Genomic DNA, 17,303 nt, shown 5'->3' with positions numbered 1-17,303 from the left:
GCTCTTTAAAACCTTCGCGCTTGAATTTAGTGAGGAAGGCCAATCGTCCCATGTGCCAAATGTTCCTGCTACTTGTCTCTCATACCCACTGAAATGCCATGCCTTTGAAAGTGGTGGGGAATATCACTAACCAATGCTCAAGGGTTCTGGCATTGTTAGCCACATATGCTACCATAAATTCCGCTACATGAAGATCAGGGTCTTCATTGTACTCTCCCTTAAAAATTGGCAATGGGGCTACATTTACTGGCCTGTCATCAATATTTCTAGGACAAATCTGACTAGGAAGGGGACCTTGAGTTGCCATGGGTACTTCTGTAAAGAGCGCTTTTATGGTATCAAAGGAGGCTTCTGCTGCGAGCTCATTCCTAGCCTTGATTCTTGCCTTCTCTCTTCTCACGTACCTCTAGACTCGTTCTAACACTTGCCTCTTGATTGCGTCATTCATTAGGGGGTTGGCTCTAACCAGTTGTTCAGTACTCAACAGAATAGAATCAGAGAGGGACTTCAATCTCTGGGGGATTCTCTAAGCAATATCTCTTGTACTTCCTTCTTTTCAACATCTCTGAATTCAGCTTTCAAACCACTACAGAGTGGGAGATATTCCGTTCTGAAAGTATCAAAACTCATTCTTCTTAGGATCATTGTTGTGCCATCATTATAATAATGCCAGCTTTTGAGGGTTTCAATAGTGTATGTTGTGAAAAATACTCTGTCTACCAACTTTCAATGGGTTGCTAATCGGACAAACAGAAGATTGTCAATGTACCAAGCATCCCACGTATCTTGCTGTTGAGCATCCATGAACAAATTCCAACTCTTTTCATTCTTGTTTTTGTGAACCTTCATAGACTATGACTCCTGAAGCTTCTTCATGATCTCCCACTTAATGATGTTTGGAAACTTCTCAATGAATACCAAATCTTCCATGGATAGTCATTCTCTCTGCTTCTGCACTTCTGTTTGTATCCGCCATTGTAATATCTTCCATGCATAGAGCTTGCATCATGATGGTAATATGTTTCCGCCATTGTGGGATGAACTTCTTGTGGAAAGTGTCTTTGATAATGAGAATCTCCAACTCTTCAGTGGAAGAAGGAACTTTGCAAACATCCATTGAATTCTTTTCTTCTTGGCAATGCCGTTTCTTTCATTTTCAGCCTCTTCTGATGCTTGTTGATGGCAAGTATTCCCTGGCTACGCACCAAAAACATGGATCCCCAAGAGAGACACCAAGGAAAAAGGGATTCTACTGAAAGAAAATCTATTTTGTAACATCAACAAGCTTTTATTTTATTGTTTTGATGACCAAAACAAAGAAAATAGCAATTCTTCACACAACATCATAGTAGATATCTCCCACGGATTTAATAGAATTAACCATAATCTTCAACATCTTCATAAAATCCATCAATAGAATAATAAACATAAAATAATACACCACTTTTGAATGGAAATAAATCACATAGTATTCATCCTCAATGTCTTCATAGTTTTCTCTCTCAATCTCTCATATACAGATACACTATTTTGATAGAATTGACTATCTCTTACTCTGTCTCTCTTTGTCTCTGTCTCTCTCTCTCTCTCAATAATACATCATCTCCTCACTACAATACTCAATAATGACTCTCAATAATCCCTTTTAGGTCGTGGATGCACCTCCCAAGAGGTATGGGAGGTATGAAAGGGCACCAAAGCCACTATAGTGTCTCTTCATAGCTCACTACTATCATTGTCACTTCAGTTTTCTCTTCAGTGTTCAGTAGCTGCTTCTTCTATTTTTTTAGCTCTTTTGAACTTAGGTTCATCCTTTCCAAAAGTTAGAAAACTTTTCCAAAGTCACACATACATTCTACAGAACACTTACAGAAGATCTATAGAATAGAACAGAACAGGAACAGAGTAGAGACAAAATAGAGACAGAGGCTCTACAGAAGGTTTACAGAGGGATACAGAAGGTCATCAAAGAACAACAGATCCTCATAACTCATACTAGAACCATTCCAAACTATCAAAAACTATTCAATAATCTTTCAAAATATTTCAACATTCATCAATCATCAATCCATGCTTTATACAAAAGAAAATCAAAACAAAATAGAAGCTATACTGAAGGTAACAGAACCAATCAGAACCTCATTAGAACCTACCGGAACATCACATAGCCTCATATTTCTACTAAAAATCATCATGAACTTCCAAAACATAATCAATTTTATCCAAAACACTCTCAAACACTTCCATTAACAACCATACATCACTCAAAATCCATCAAAAATCAACCATTCAGACCTCAAAAACAACAAAATTTAGTCAAATTTTCAATATTTTTCCACTCTCAACAGCAACACACTCCAAGTAGCAATAGTCTCCTTAATAGGCATGATTGGCCATTGTCCCTACATTAATTCAATAGGCATATACCCTGTAATTGCACTATGAGTGGTCCTATGGACCCACAAAGTAAAGGATAACATTCTTGGCCACTCTTTCATATTGTCCTTGCATGACTTTGCTAATGCCTTAATGATAGGCTGATGACCCCTTTCACTTTTGCCATTTGCTTCAAGATTATAAACTGAAGTTAAAGCCAGCTTTATACCCAATTGTGAAAAGAAGTCATGAGCCTCATCCACATCCAACCATACCTACAAAAGACTTCTTCCAATAATAACCTGCAAAATTCTTGAGTAGTCTTTTTACTAAGAGCTCGACCTTCCACTTGATTTGTCAAGTCTTCTCATGTAAGCACAAGTTATCTCATATTCCATAAACCTGTAGGCATAGTAACCAAATCAACTACCCATTTGTAATGCATAGACAATGGATAAGTCAATTGCAACCCATCCCTATCCTTTACCATGGAATACATCTAACAGACACTGCATGATTCCACATAATGCTCCACATCTTTATACATGTTTTTCCACCTATACTTCTCTTTGATCTTGGCAAATGCGCCCCAAACTCCTCTATGTCTAGCCCATAAGCTTTCATGAAACTCCTACATCACATATTGTTGAGAATCCCTATCTCCCAATACACTTACTAGAGCTCCTCTCTTTTTCTTTGTATGCTTCCATAAATATCAGTCTTTCAAGAAAAATCCATAAGATTTTCTTTTAATCCTTTTGAATTTAGCTTTAGACCACTCAGCCTTCTTTGTCATGAGGTTGAGATATTGACCTATTTTCAGCCAATCATCCTCATATAACTCTTCCAAAAATTATATTCTCACTGAAGCATAACATTGTTGATGCTTTTTCTCTGTTGCCCATCTCTTCTTCATGGCTAAAAGCTCTTTTCTTGTTGCTGAAATTCATGTTTCAACAATTGTACCTGCTGTATTTGCTATTATGACAACTGTACCTGCATTAATGATAGATGTACTCACATTTATGTTAGTTGTACTTGCTATTTTTAAATTTGTACATGAAGTAACAACAACTAATACTCATTCCCTACTATCATAAAGTCATTTACATCACCTATCATCCTCTTCATCTTCCATCAGCTCCTCTTCATCTTCAAACCTTGCACATGAAAGCATGTTAGCCATGGGGTTTTCTCTATCTACAATATGCTGAAAATCAAGGTTAAGGGACTTTATATATGCAATCCACTGTAACATGGCACTATCAGGAGTTGAGAAATTCACTATCATGCCCAATAGAGGTAGACAATCAGTCTCTACCACTACATGAGCTCCCATAAAATATTCCCTATCACACTTAAGGGTTGTCACTACACCCCAAAGCTCTCTTTTGACTTGAGAATACCGCCATTGTCGTTTATTGACCTTTGCTCCAAACCAAATGGCATACCTATTCCCATCAGCATCAGATTGACCCACTTCCCAACCAATGCCAATTGAACTTGTATCCAACGGTGAGAATGATAGGCTACCCATTCTCATAATTTGCTCTCTTTAGTGTTGGAGATGAAATCAATAAGCTCTTTAACTTCTGAACAGCCTTCGTATGTTGTTTACCCCACCAAAACTTTTGCCCTTTTCTCAAGAGCTAATATAAACTCTCAACCACATGAGCAAAATAAAGAATCCATATCAAGTAAAAGACACATGCACCCAAAAATCTTCTCACCTCGGATACATTCAAACATGTCTCCCACATCCTTCTTATGGCATCAATCTTCACTGGCAAAGGTTGTTTTTCATATGGTCCACACATGTGTCCAACAACGAATACTTCCTCTACTCTAAAAACTAACTTTTCTCATGATAGAGTCAAATGCACTCTCTCAAGACGGCTCAAAATCCTGTCACAATCAACAATATGATCAACCACAAATCTTCTGCATCCTTGCTCATTCTTCTCATGGATATCGCACCCTTTTATTGGCACATCATCAAGAAAGGATAAGGTCAAGTGAGGGATATACTCCCTCAAAACTTTATGCATAGCATTCATCATATGTGCCACTAAATTGATTGATCCATGTGGAATCGTGCACATCCTAACCAATCCAAGTGGTGTCTTCATGGTAGTGATATCTCGACTTTCTAATGAAAGCTGGAACTGATCATATCCTAAATATAACTCTCCCATAGAGTAAATTGTCTTGCCTGCAATGCTTCTACAAATTCATCCACTATCAGCCCTGATCCAACATTCCTTATGGTGACCTTATTAACTGGTTGTTAATCCTGTATAAACCTCAAAGAACCATTCTTCTTTGGAGCAATAAACCACAGATTCGAATAGGAGCTGAAGAGGGCTCCAAAATCCGCACCTAATCTTCTCCTTCAAAAACTCCAGTAGCTTAGGCAAATATGCCTGAGGTATTGGAATAGGCTTTAAATTCCATGGCACATGAGGTACTATAAAGATCACCATAGGTGCAACTATGGTTGGATCAACACGTCCAATTTCATCTAGCTGAAATGCAAAGGCTTTCCCATGCTTTGCCAACATTTGCAAGAAATAAGCTCTTTCTGTAGGCAAAATAAAGCTTGAATCACCAATTTTCAGCTTTTCTAAAGTTTCAACGACTGTAAATTTATGTCCTACTCCATGTGGATCCCACAAACTAGGCTGATGAGACTTTTTCAGCCAATCCATGGCTTTTAGGTGGTAAAGGCAAAGCCACAGGCTTAACCTTCTTTGCAATTGTTTTGTACTTTGTATCCACCCTTTCTTCAGCCCTCATTTGCAACCCTTTTTTTTTCCCCATAACATTCGTGCTCAGCAAACTCTTGAATGACTATATCTCTATAGTACCCACACAAATAACCTCTGTTTTAGCCCTATTTTCAACATTAATCGTTGCAAAAATTTCAGCCATAATATCCACATAAACCAGCCCTGAAATGCCTTCATTTGTAGCCATCAAATCGTATGACTTCAGCCCTTTTTCCGCACAACCAACATATTTCTTTTCAACCCTACATATGGCTGAAATATTCTTAAAGGTACCAAGACTACATGCTATCCATTTCTATAATCGAGACACAATCACAATTTTCCCCTTTCTTGGAGGCATAATTATCTCCCGAGAGGCATTGCCATAGCTTCCACTTACAACATTGCTATCTAAAAACCCTTAAATTCTCGTGCATTTGGTGGCATAGGATTATCCTCCAACCTATCCCGATTGCGGAGATGATTCAAACACAGTGAGAAATTGTACTGCCTTTGTATTGTCTTTACTTCGTCCCAGAACCATCATCTAAGGCTTTTGTTTCCAATCTTGATTCTGAAATATAGGGCTATCCCAAAATCACTGGATAGCTACATGAATCTTGCAAAAAAAATGATATTCATCCCTAACATCTCCAATAGTTACAGGTACATTCAAACAAGCCGCATAAAGAGCCCTTGATGAATTGTTGGCTGCCCGCATGTGCCATCCCCGATCTACATCAATCGGCCATCCTCCATTCTCATACAAACTACGCGCCATAACATTAATTTCGGAACCATGATCCAAGAGAGCTATGCAAGACATCTCTCTTTCTCCCACTTTAACAATTGTCTCTGTTGCAGCATGAGCCCAATGCGTTCGTGAATAATGATTGCTTGGAATAAAATGAGTATCTTCTTCTTCATGTACTTCTTGATAGACATTCCCATTATACATATCTTTCTCTCTATGCTTACTACTGCCCATAAGACCAATTTTAGACCCACAAGCTTACTGTCTACACTCCAATTTAGTCCATTTTCAACATCATCCTGCTCCAAATCAGCATTACTTGCATCATCATACTCTCTCTGAAGTTGTTTCTCTATGCCTTTGTCAACCTGCATTAATGCTTACAAAACTTCACCATCAAGCTGTCTTTTTTGTTTCAGCATATCAATGATTGCATCATGAAATTCAAGCTTCGCAATTCCAAGATCTTTGCCAAGTGTGAATTCCACTCTACTACCAAGTATGCGTTCTTCCAAGACTTTTTAAAGGTTTGTGGCAGTCTCAAGATTTGATTGTAACCTGTAACTAGGCTACTTGCCCCTTTTCTTCCCTTCTTGTTTCTTCTCTTGATATGCATCCTCCATAACATGCTTAGGTATGGCTTTTTTAGCCTCTCTGCTTCATTTTACTTCGTGTTATGCGTTTACATGGGCGTGAAGAGGAAGGACCAGTAGTGTCCTCATCTCTTCTTCTCTTTTCTTCCACAAGAGCTTCTTGATTATGAACCTCAGCCAAATAAGCATAGGCTAAAAATGAATCCATTAGTGCATATCAATGATTGCATCATGAAATTCAAGCTTCGCAATTCCAAGATCTTTGCCAAGTGTGAATTCCACTCTACTACCAAGTATGCGTTCTTCCAAGACTTTTTAAAGGTTTGTGGCAATCTCAAGATTTGATTGTAACCTGTAACTAGGCTACTTGCCCCTTTTCTTCCCTTCTTGTTTCTTCTCTTGATATGCATCCTCCATAACATGCTCAGGTATGGCTTTTTTAGCCTCTCTGCTTCATTTTACTTCGTGTTATGCGTTTACATGGGCGTGAAGAGGAAGGACCAGTAGTGTCCTCATCTCTTCTTCTCTTTTCTTCCACAAGAGCTTCTTGATTATGAACCTCAGCCAAATAAGCATAGGCTAAAAATGAATTCATTAGTGCACTTCATTCTATTCTTCCTCATATACTCTGACTTGCATTAGCTAATTCGCACTTTGTCATTTTTCCCTTTTCCATGTGCAATCTAATGCTTGCTTCCAAATGCTAGATTTTGCTTCAGTCATGCCTCCTTTACAAGCTTCATTAGTCCTTTCAATTCTCAACCCATCTATGGTTGCATCTATGGCAACAAATGCTATCCTTACAGCTATCTCTTCCCACCTATTCTACATGCCACCATTCCTAAAATTTGGCTTTGTTGGAAGACCGGTTTCTATTGCATATATTTTTCCATCTTTCCAAAAGACTAACCTTTTCGCTTTCGCTTCATGGTAGGTTGTACGGTCTCACTTTTCGTGTTGTAAACTGTCACACCAAATGCATCTCCTCTTGTATCCTTCTTTGGATGGTCTTTGGGTTGTTGCTCGAGCCCTCTCTTCTACCTTAACATCCAAATTTTTGACCTTTGCATTGATTTCTGTCAAATTTAGCCTCAAATCACGCATGCCTTTGATAAATTCATCCAAAATATCACCTTTAAGAACTGGACCAACTAGTATAGCCGGTTCTTCCACCATAGCCACAGGCCCCTTGACTACAATTTCAACCTCCTTCTGAGTACTAGCAGGTGTAGTACTTGTACCCTATCTTAATATCGTCTGCTCTCTCTTTACCAACATACGCACTGCCCGCCTCAATTACATTACCCCAATCTAATTTTAGCCCCATTTCAAAAGAGGCGTCTTCTAAACGTCCAGTAGTCAACTTCTATTGCAAAATAGGATCTACAACCTTAAAAAACAAATCAATTTTTTGACTCTCCAATGATTGCTGCTCATCGACATCCAACTGTGCATACCGACTTTCAAATTCACAGAGTAAAGTTGTAGCAGCCAACCCTTTATAGGGATTTTCAATCCAATCTGTAAATGTCCTTTTAGTTACCAAACATGCATCTTCCAAGAAAAACTCTTCTCTCAAAGCTTTCTTAAAAGCTATCCAATTAGCATGTCTTCTATGTAGCTCATTAATCCGATCATGAAATGCATGCATGGCCAAATGGGAGAAATATCGACTCCATGCATACTGTGGTACCCCATGAAACAACATCTTTTCTTCATACATTCGGATGAAGGCCTAGACATTTTGACCCTTAAACTGCTTCAATTCCTATCCCACTACCTGTAATGCATTCATAGCTAAGGAATCAATTCTTTCTACTGTCGAGTTTGTATCTGATATTGTAACAACAACTGTTGCTATTATTGTTGATGCAACAAAGCAATCATCCATGTTGTAAAGCATCACCACTACTTGAGCCTACAAAATCCCCCATCTTTACACACCTACTGCCGACTTTCACGTTAGGTTCACCACATTGTTGGAGCGTTTGGGGTCGAAAGTCTACCATGCGGGTAAGAGACAGTAGGGTGAAGGGAGATTCAAGGGGAGGAGCAGACAAAAGAGAAGGGAATTAAAGAAATAGGAGATGTAGAAGAGAATTGATAGAGGTGAATTTTGTCATATTATTTCAGCATCCTATCATACATGGAAGACATCAGCTCATAATCGTAGCTCATAACCGAATACATCTAAACAAGGGAGGATTGAAACCCAAGATACACTGAGACAATAGCCCATATCATACACAAATACATGACATAATCCATGAACATAATCCATGATCCATGCTGCTATCATCCATTGATTATTATAGGTATTCACCTCAAAAGTACATGTAGCTTCAATCTAATAGAGGTAGAAGCCTTTGCAATTAGGACATCTATCAAAAACTTCTGACAAATCCTAGTCAAAGCTAATGTAATATTTTAGCCATGTCAATAATAGGGTATTCTAGCCCTCAATCAAGGCTTCAAATTGCATACAAATTTAATCATAAGCTCCTTTAATGATTGCGCGAGGTTGCCCTGTTGTTTGGGGACCATATCCAATATATACATGCATTAAGATCACTTGCAAGCTCTTCCAAATTGCCCCATTTATGACAGTTTTAAACAGTCCAAAACAGCCCATAGACCAAGAAAAATTACTCCTTTCGCTGCCCAAATGGTTCACTAGAGCCCGGGGGCAAGATTCAAGATTTTGGGCATCAAGAAATCCGTGTGAATGGAGATGAAACAAGAAGAAACCTTGCTGGCCATGGATACCCTGTTCTTTCCTATTCATGACAACACCATAGCTCCCCTTTCTTCTTCCAAAATGCATACAATAGACACTCCTTACCTTTCTCCTCCTATTAGAGCCCGTTTTTTAGTGGAACTCCAGTTGCATGCCCTGGGTAGCTCCACCTCTGGTCCATAGCTCTACCTTTGGCAGTTCACGCCCATGATTTGCAGTGTAAATCATGCTGATCTCCCTGCTCACTTCCACACAACTCTCAAGATTCACATACTCACTCTTCAGTTACCTAAGTCACTAACAGGTCTTATTCCATGTCCCATGCTCAAACCTAGTTGACTTGCTGAACTTTGTGACTTCCAAACAAAAATGAACTTAAAGAGTCCATGCATTTCATCATGTGACCTATCTTGAAGCTCCTATAGACCAAGCATGCATACTTACATGATCCATAACATCTCCATTTTTCACACTATAAGCATAAAATCCCATGACAACGTGACGACAAAGGGTCAAGAGTTGGTAGTATTCATTGAAATTTGTTGTGCTTGGGCATTACTTGGCTAGGATATATCCTCATGTTTTCTTAGTATTCCATAATACTTTCTCAAAGGAAGCAACATGGCCTATATCGTATATTAAAGTGCGTACAAGGCTACTTGGCTTCTCTAGGTTATAGTATAATGCCTACAAGGTGATGGTTTTGGAGAAGACAACAACAATTAGGATATTTGGTTACAATCCCTGGCTACTCTGCTTCTAGAGTAAGATACTTCTTGGTCCTCTCATCTTATGCTTCAGTAGCAAATTGAACAGATATAAAATCCATAGTTAGCTACAAGAGAAGAAAATTTTTGCATTAGAGAGGAAAGATTCCTAAGGAGGAAGAGGATGTGAAAGCTCTTGAAAGCTACCTTTGTACTTTTCTATCTTTAAAAATACTATAAATTCTTAGGTTTCATTATCATTCTTTGAAGTTGTCATAAAAATACCAATTGAATATTCCTCAAGAGCATTAATTTTTGTAACTTCTCCTCCATGTCATCTGCTTTGAAAAAAACTTATGCATGCTTAATAGTAAGATTTTTCCATGCCTTGGCTACTATAAGTTGCTAGGGGCCCTTACTCCTCCACAAAGTAAGATCCATGGATATGAAGGATGTCCTACAATACAAGATCGTAACAATCATTTTACACCATTGGAAAATTATAAAAGAAAACTCACATTAAATATTCTCTACCTTACCAAATAAAACCTGATATCCTTTTTTTTCCATGCCTCCTTTATTGCTTGAACAAGATTTGTAATTGAATATTTGAACTCTTCTGTATATGTGTATATTGTCTTTTTTTGCTTGAGGAGCTTTAGAAAGGCATTAAGGTGTCTCCAAACCTCCATCCTTAGAAATGCAAGCCATGGTGTACTTGCAATATTTATCATGATCCCACACAGCTCTCTCCAATACTTTCAAGTAATGCTTACGTGTTTTTCTGTATGGTTTTTGAGGAAGTGACTGGCTTTTAAGCCTCCCATAGAGACATCGATCAAGACATCTCTTGTTTTTCTTGAAAGTATTGGATCTTTTCTTAAGTGAACTTGACGGCCTTGAAAACCCATATTCGAGAGTAATGCCTTGCATTTGTCAATACACTTATACGATAAAGAAAATGGCTTAATCAAGTATGCATTCCATATGTCTTCTATGTTTTTAAATTTACCGAAATCTATAGAGTCTCTAGTTGAGGCTCTTCTTACTGGGTGCATATTGCTCCAATCTTTAGACCCAACAATTTCCACGTAATAAACACAATGATATTTTACACTTTTCCATTACATATTCCAAGCATACATTTGATAGTTTTTAAGTTGCTACTTGTATGCCATTCCACGTTAAAATTACCAATCCCATCAACTACCAACATTTCTCCTTCACTTTGAGACTTAATGATTTTTGGAATACCTATATGAGTGAACAACTATTTCAATTTTTTATCATTCCCAATTGGTACTTGAGCCACACCAACCCACCAAATCTCCATCTTGGATTGGAACTTATGCACTAGTGCTTAACTCTCACCATTGTTGTAGTCCAATACCCTTTTCATGATGCAAATGCTAACTCTTTTCATCTTCTATTCGAATATGTGCTTCATTTTATATCGTGCACTTATACACTGTGATATTCTTTTATCATGAGTTTATACATGTGGACCATTGCAATATGCACTCTTCTTAGATCAACCCATGTATTGTTAAATGCATTGTATTCAAAAAAAGATTTTTATTTTTTCTTTTCATAGGGCATAGACCCTTTGATATGAATGTACTCCCCAAAAACATGTGGAATCTTACGATTCATAGTAGTTTTTGCAATCAATACAGCAAGGGCTTGAGGCAACCCAAATGCACTTATTCTATTAAGATTCTTAAACCATAATCTAGAGATAGCACCATAACCTTTCTGGATAATACCCACAATATCACATGTTTTTACAATTTCATATGGCTTTACCGTGCATTTTAAGTCCTCTATCAATTCTTTGAGAGTTGGGCCTCTCAAATCCACATTTTTAGGTGACTTAAGAATCCTCAAAATATCTTTATTATTCATGGTTTCCTTTAAATGATTGATTCTCTTCTCACTTTCTTAGATATTAATACACGATATGCTAGAGATATATTTATTATCCCCTTTTCTTAACTCTCACACACAAGGTGGTTATATTTTTTAGTGGTCTCTTCCTCTCTATGACTTCTATTGGAGTTTCTTTCAAGCATATTAGCTTGTCTTATAATGACTTATAATCATTTTCCAAAATATCAATCTTATTTATTAGCTTGGAAATACTTGTTTGTTTAGTTAATAATACTTCTTTCATTTTCGTGCATTTGAGCCATGTATGTATAAGATGTAGAGCGTAACTATAGCATCTCATTGTAACCTTCTCCAACATATCTTATGTAGTCATGAACATTGAGAAGGGTCCTTAGGATAAATATTTCCATCCTCCCGACAAATCTATATGCATGTTTCCCTATATTCATAATCTATTAGCCTCCATCTCATCTATAAGTACTTGATGATGTATACTTCTCCAAGATGTATAGATCGGATCTAATTGAATGGTAAATTTGTACTTGTATGTGCTTGCACTTGTGTTACTTGAAGAGATATTGCTAAACATTTTAACAAATCAACCACAAAGGAATCTCATAGTGATAGAAAGCAAGTGCAAAGAAAATAATGGCAAAAGATAATGGTGTGTGAAAAGAAGACGCGAGAGCAAACAAACTTGATTTTGGTACAAATATCTTGAAAATACAAAATCTCTCAAGTTCCAATACAAAAATGGCTAAAAATGTGACCTTGACATAGATTAAAAGATGATGGCAATTAATATCCAACCCCTTCAATGAACTAAATATTCTCTCATTAATCGCATATGAGAAACCAAAATTGGAGGCTTCATGCTTTCAAATCCTCAACTAATTAGCAACTTAATCATTTTATTACAAGTGCTTGTTTTGAAATTTTTTTGGCCCTAATGGGCTAACAAAAGGATAGAGAGTAGATACATCGTAAAGTATTTGTGAGTCTCATGGAATGTATGATGGACTATTCGCACTAATTTGAAATCGTCGATACTACATAGAAGAATCTGGTAAGGTTATTTGAGGCATAAAAAAAGGCTTAAAAACTACAAGTCACATCAAACCTGGATCAAGTTAAAAGAGGGAATATATCCGTTAATGACTATGCATTAATGATCAAGAGTATTGTGGAAGCTCTTAGATCTATCAATGTAGCAATTGATTATGATGATATCATATGATTATATTTAGATAGAGTTAAGGATGAATACAAGAGTGTCATGTCATTTATGAATACCAAGGATGATATAATTGACTTTGCATATTTGATTTCTATGTTGATACTTGAGGAAAAGAATCTTGGCTCAAATTCGTCTTCTTCTCAAACTAAGAGCAAGTCTAAATAGGTGTTTTACTCTAATAGCAAAGGTAGAGGTCATGATCAAAGTTATAGTGCACAAGGAAATAGGGGAGAAAAAACCCAAAGAAAGGGGAGCCAAAGAGAGCAAGTTGCATATTTTAACTAACTACATAATTTTGCTGATAGTAGAGAATTCTAGCATTGTTGTAAGGAAGGCCATGATATCAATAACTACTTCAAAAAGAAGGCTGAAAGTAGAAATGAAAAAAAGCGGCAAGGTGATTATGCTTCCACTAGTAAAAACAATAAGGACAAAAGTGAGTAGGTCTTTATCATGCAACATTTTATGAATGCTATGGCTACTAATGATTCATCTAAAAATGATGTATGATATGTAAACTCAAGTGTCTCTAGCCACATGACTTCCCATGGAGAGTGTTTTAGATAGATGTGTAGTGCAAAGACTCCAGGTTATGTGGAGATAGGGGATGATACATTCCACCTCATCACTCGTGAGTACATGCTAAAAAAAAGTGGTTGGCTAATGTGCTACATGTACTAAATATTACTGCAAACTTGGCTTCTATTGGTCAAATGGTCAAACAAGGATTATAGATTTGGTTCACATTTGATGGTTGCTATGTAGAGGACCCTAACAATTAGTGCAAGTTGATTGTAAAAGGTAAGTGCACTGGAAAATTGTTTACTCTTGATGTAGGTCTACCTAAAATGAATGGTGCTATGTTTTCACAAGGTTCAAGTATTGTGGCTAAATTCTCTTCTTTTTCTTTCTTCTTCTTCCACATAAAATGACTTAGTCCATAACATGATAAAAAACTAATATGAAAGTACTAAAACATATATATATGTGATTACTAAGTGAGAACTTGTTAAGGATAGATGAGGTGGCACAATGAATACACCATAACCTAGAGTGGACTACATGGGTATAGTCCAACTATAGAATCATTGGTATATTCTCCATGTCGGTCACCTAGTACACCAATGAGTAAAATCTTGCCACATCACCCAAGTGTGTAGTGGACTCCCAACTCATGTGGAACTCAACATCTTAATAAAACTTAGATGGCTTGAATTGTTTAAGGAGAAATTTATTCTCTTGGATGTCAATAGGGTTAAGAGTAAGTATAATGCCCTATATTTACAATGCACATAGTTAATTTTTGCATAGTTTACCCAAGGTTTGTTTTACGATTTTATACATTCATGACATAACTCAAGAAAATATTGATTTTTTACAAATGCAAGGAAAAAGTAATATTGTACAAATGAAAGAAAAAATAGAGACATCATAGTTGGAATAACCAAAAAGGCAATACATCAAAATAGATATTTTTTTGATTGCATGGCTTATTCATGGAATTCACATACATCAATGGTTTTGTAAACTAGAGGCTCAATGAAAATATCTAAGGTTTTCTACTTAGAAAGAAGGTTGGAAAAATCATCTCTAAAATAATGATGTGAGCGGCCTAAAATGGTGATATGCTCAATAAAAAATACTTGGGTGTCTCAAATATAATACCTTATGTACACTTGCAAACGGTTCTACTTAAATTTTATAGCTACAAATTTCCTTTCCATTTTGTGATACCATGTGTGATGTGCCTATCTAATGAACTCTTGACAACACAATTTTGGTAGCCCAGGGCCTAGGCAATGCCATCCAAAACTCCCTTGAAATACTCAAACTTTGTTGTCCGATGTCACTTGAGCTACCTTGCAAAGGCAGCTTCACTCTATTCCCATGAGGGTTGACCTATAACAATGCTCCTAAATAACTTTGAGATTGCCTAACAAATTTTCTAGCATCTATTATGGGTAGTTTCTTGTGCAAGTGAGCTCAAATCGAAGCATATCCATGGTGCACTTGGTCTAAAGAGGGTGAGAAATAAGGGGGAGCTAAGTATGGACCCCTCTACCCATAATATAAAGTCTCACTCAAGCCCCTTAAAATGACACGAGATCATATTTATGAAAATTTCTATGATAGTTACTACATTCTGCCCTTCCTAATTTTGCCTAATCGATAATCCTTTTTGAGAAAAAACTCTTGACTTACCAAGACTACTCTACCATAAGATAGATCCATCGGGCATCTGCCCTCTCACTTCTCTTTTGTGATTGATTGATTTGGGTACTTATCTAACTAAATACCACATTTATATTAACACATAAAAACATGCTCCTTAAATAACCCATTTACAAAAGTTTTATTTACATAACTTAGTCACACAAATGAAATAAATAGAAGAAAATACTTTTAAAAATAAATATATTTTCCAAGATAAATAATATTATATTATTACATCAAATCGTAAGCCTATAGGACTCTACCCGAAGGCGTGAGACCACCAATCCACCCTCACTTAAGCATCAAGGCTTACAAGGATAACCATCTTGGGCTTGCAGGGGGTTAGACTAATCCTAGATGCCCAATGAATTTATGGCCTAGTCCCCCTTCATACCCTTAATGCCTCCTAGCTAACTTCTAATCCCTATAGAGGGAGATCTAACATTCCGTTAAGGTGGTTTTGCCATGGTAAAGGATTCTCAACTAGCTTGATGATGATACAACAAGAATATGGAGAACAGAGTCAACAATATGAAGAATAGAGACAACATATATAGAATAAATATTATTATTTGTAGATGAACAAGATAATGATGAATATAGAAAGAGGAAGAGGATGATACATTTACAACCATAAAATTGCAACCATATGCAAATAGCAACAATAGAAAAAATCTATCTAGTTTAGACAACAAGCAATATAAGCATATCAAAGTCTTCTACTTTGTGTGAGCCTTGTTCTTCTTCTTGTGCAAAGTAGAAGTCCAAATAGTCTAGTGCAACTGCAAGAGGTTGGTGAAAGCATCCCTTCACCATGTTCATATAGAATTAACAAATGAAGGCACTCTAGTTTAGATGGCAAGAATATGGAGAAACAAAGATAGTATACACAGAGAAGAAAACTTACTATGTGTAGATGAAGAAGAAGATGGTCGACAAAGAAAGAGAAAAAGGAAGAGGAAGAGGATGATATGTTTACAGTGATTAACTTGCAAAAATGAAAGAAGAACCCGGGGGGTCCACTAGGGTTTATTGTAAGGTACCACATGAGTGTAAGGGAGGGGGGTTATTTAAGGGAAGGAAGGTACATTTTATAAGGTAAGGTCCCATAAATAGGGGGTAGATAAGAGGTATTTTCATATATTTCTTGCACGCAAGTGACGTCTTCTTTATTACTACTAGTGAATCCCCCATGGGGAAGAACAACAAAGGAAAATAATTGTCTGATTTAGATAGCAAAGTCAATAGAGATATACCAAGGTCTTCTCCTTCATGTGAACCTTGTTCTTCTTCTTGTGAAGAGTAGAACTCCAAACCACCACACCAATTGAACAAAACTCAGAACTACACGAACTATAAAAGATAAAACCAAATGAAGAACAACACCTAACAAACAATGATAATCTAGCTAACCTTTGATTCACAAGTGGAAAGAAGGCAAGATAACATTGACTAGACAACTCAACCTTCCTATTTATGGCTCAAGCAATGTAGAAAGTTGTAGAAAGCAATGCATCTTAATTGGGCCTAGCTCATCAATGTTCATTTGTATGTAGAAAGCTGTAGAAGTAATGGCACAACAAATTCTAAAAGAAAAACTATACATGAAAATTTAGCGAGATATCTTTTCCTAATTAGAGTTGGGACCCATGCCAAGGATTACAATGTGATAGACTTCATTATGGTTGCACCTAGCATAGTAGCTCAATGACAATGCAATGGCTAGGCTCATCATTTTAAAGACCGACAATCAATTGCAATTGGACAGCCAAAGATTCGGAGGAAATATGCTCATTGTTGATTGGTTATCCCAACTTACCCCCACTAACCTTGCGATAGCATCTTGCTTTTTCATTGGGTGTAGCAAGGAGAGTAGGGGGTTTGGATAACCTCACATACCTCATTGTGTTGGGTGTGACCTAGCATTGGGGTGAGGGATGTAAGGGTAAGGGATTGTAGGTATGCCATGAGGATGTCAAGAAATGCACCTATATAGGGAGCAATAGTTACTCAAGCTTTACTTGGGT

The sequence above is a fragment of the Lygodium microphyllum genome, chromosome 2, assembly GCF_053477565.2.
Source record: "Lygodium microphyllum isolate KBCC chromosome 2, Lygodium_microphyllum_v1.1.10, whole genome shotgun sequence".
In the NCBI taxonomy this organism is placed as follows: domain Eukaryota; kingdom Viridiplantae; phylum Streptophyta; class Polypodiopsida; order Schizaeales; family Lygodiaceae; genus Lygodium; species Lygodium microphyllum.
The sequence above is the reverse complement of the archived record's forward strand: the minus strand, read 5'-3'. Positions refer to the sequence as shown.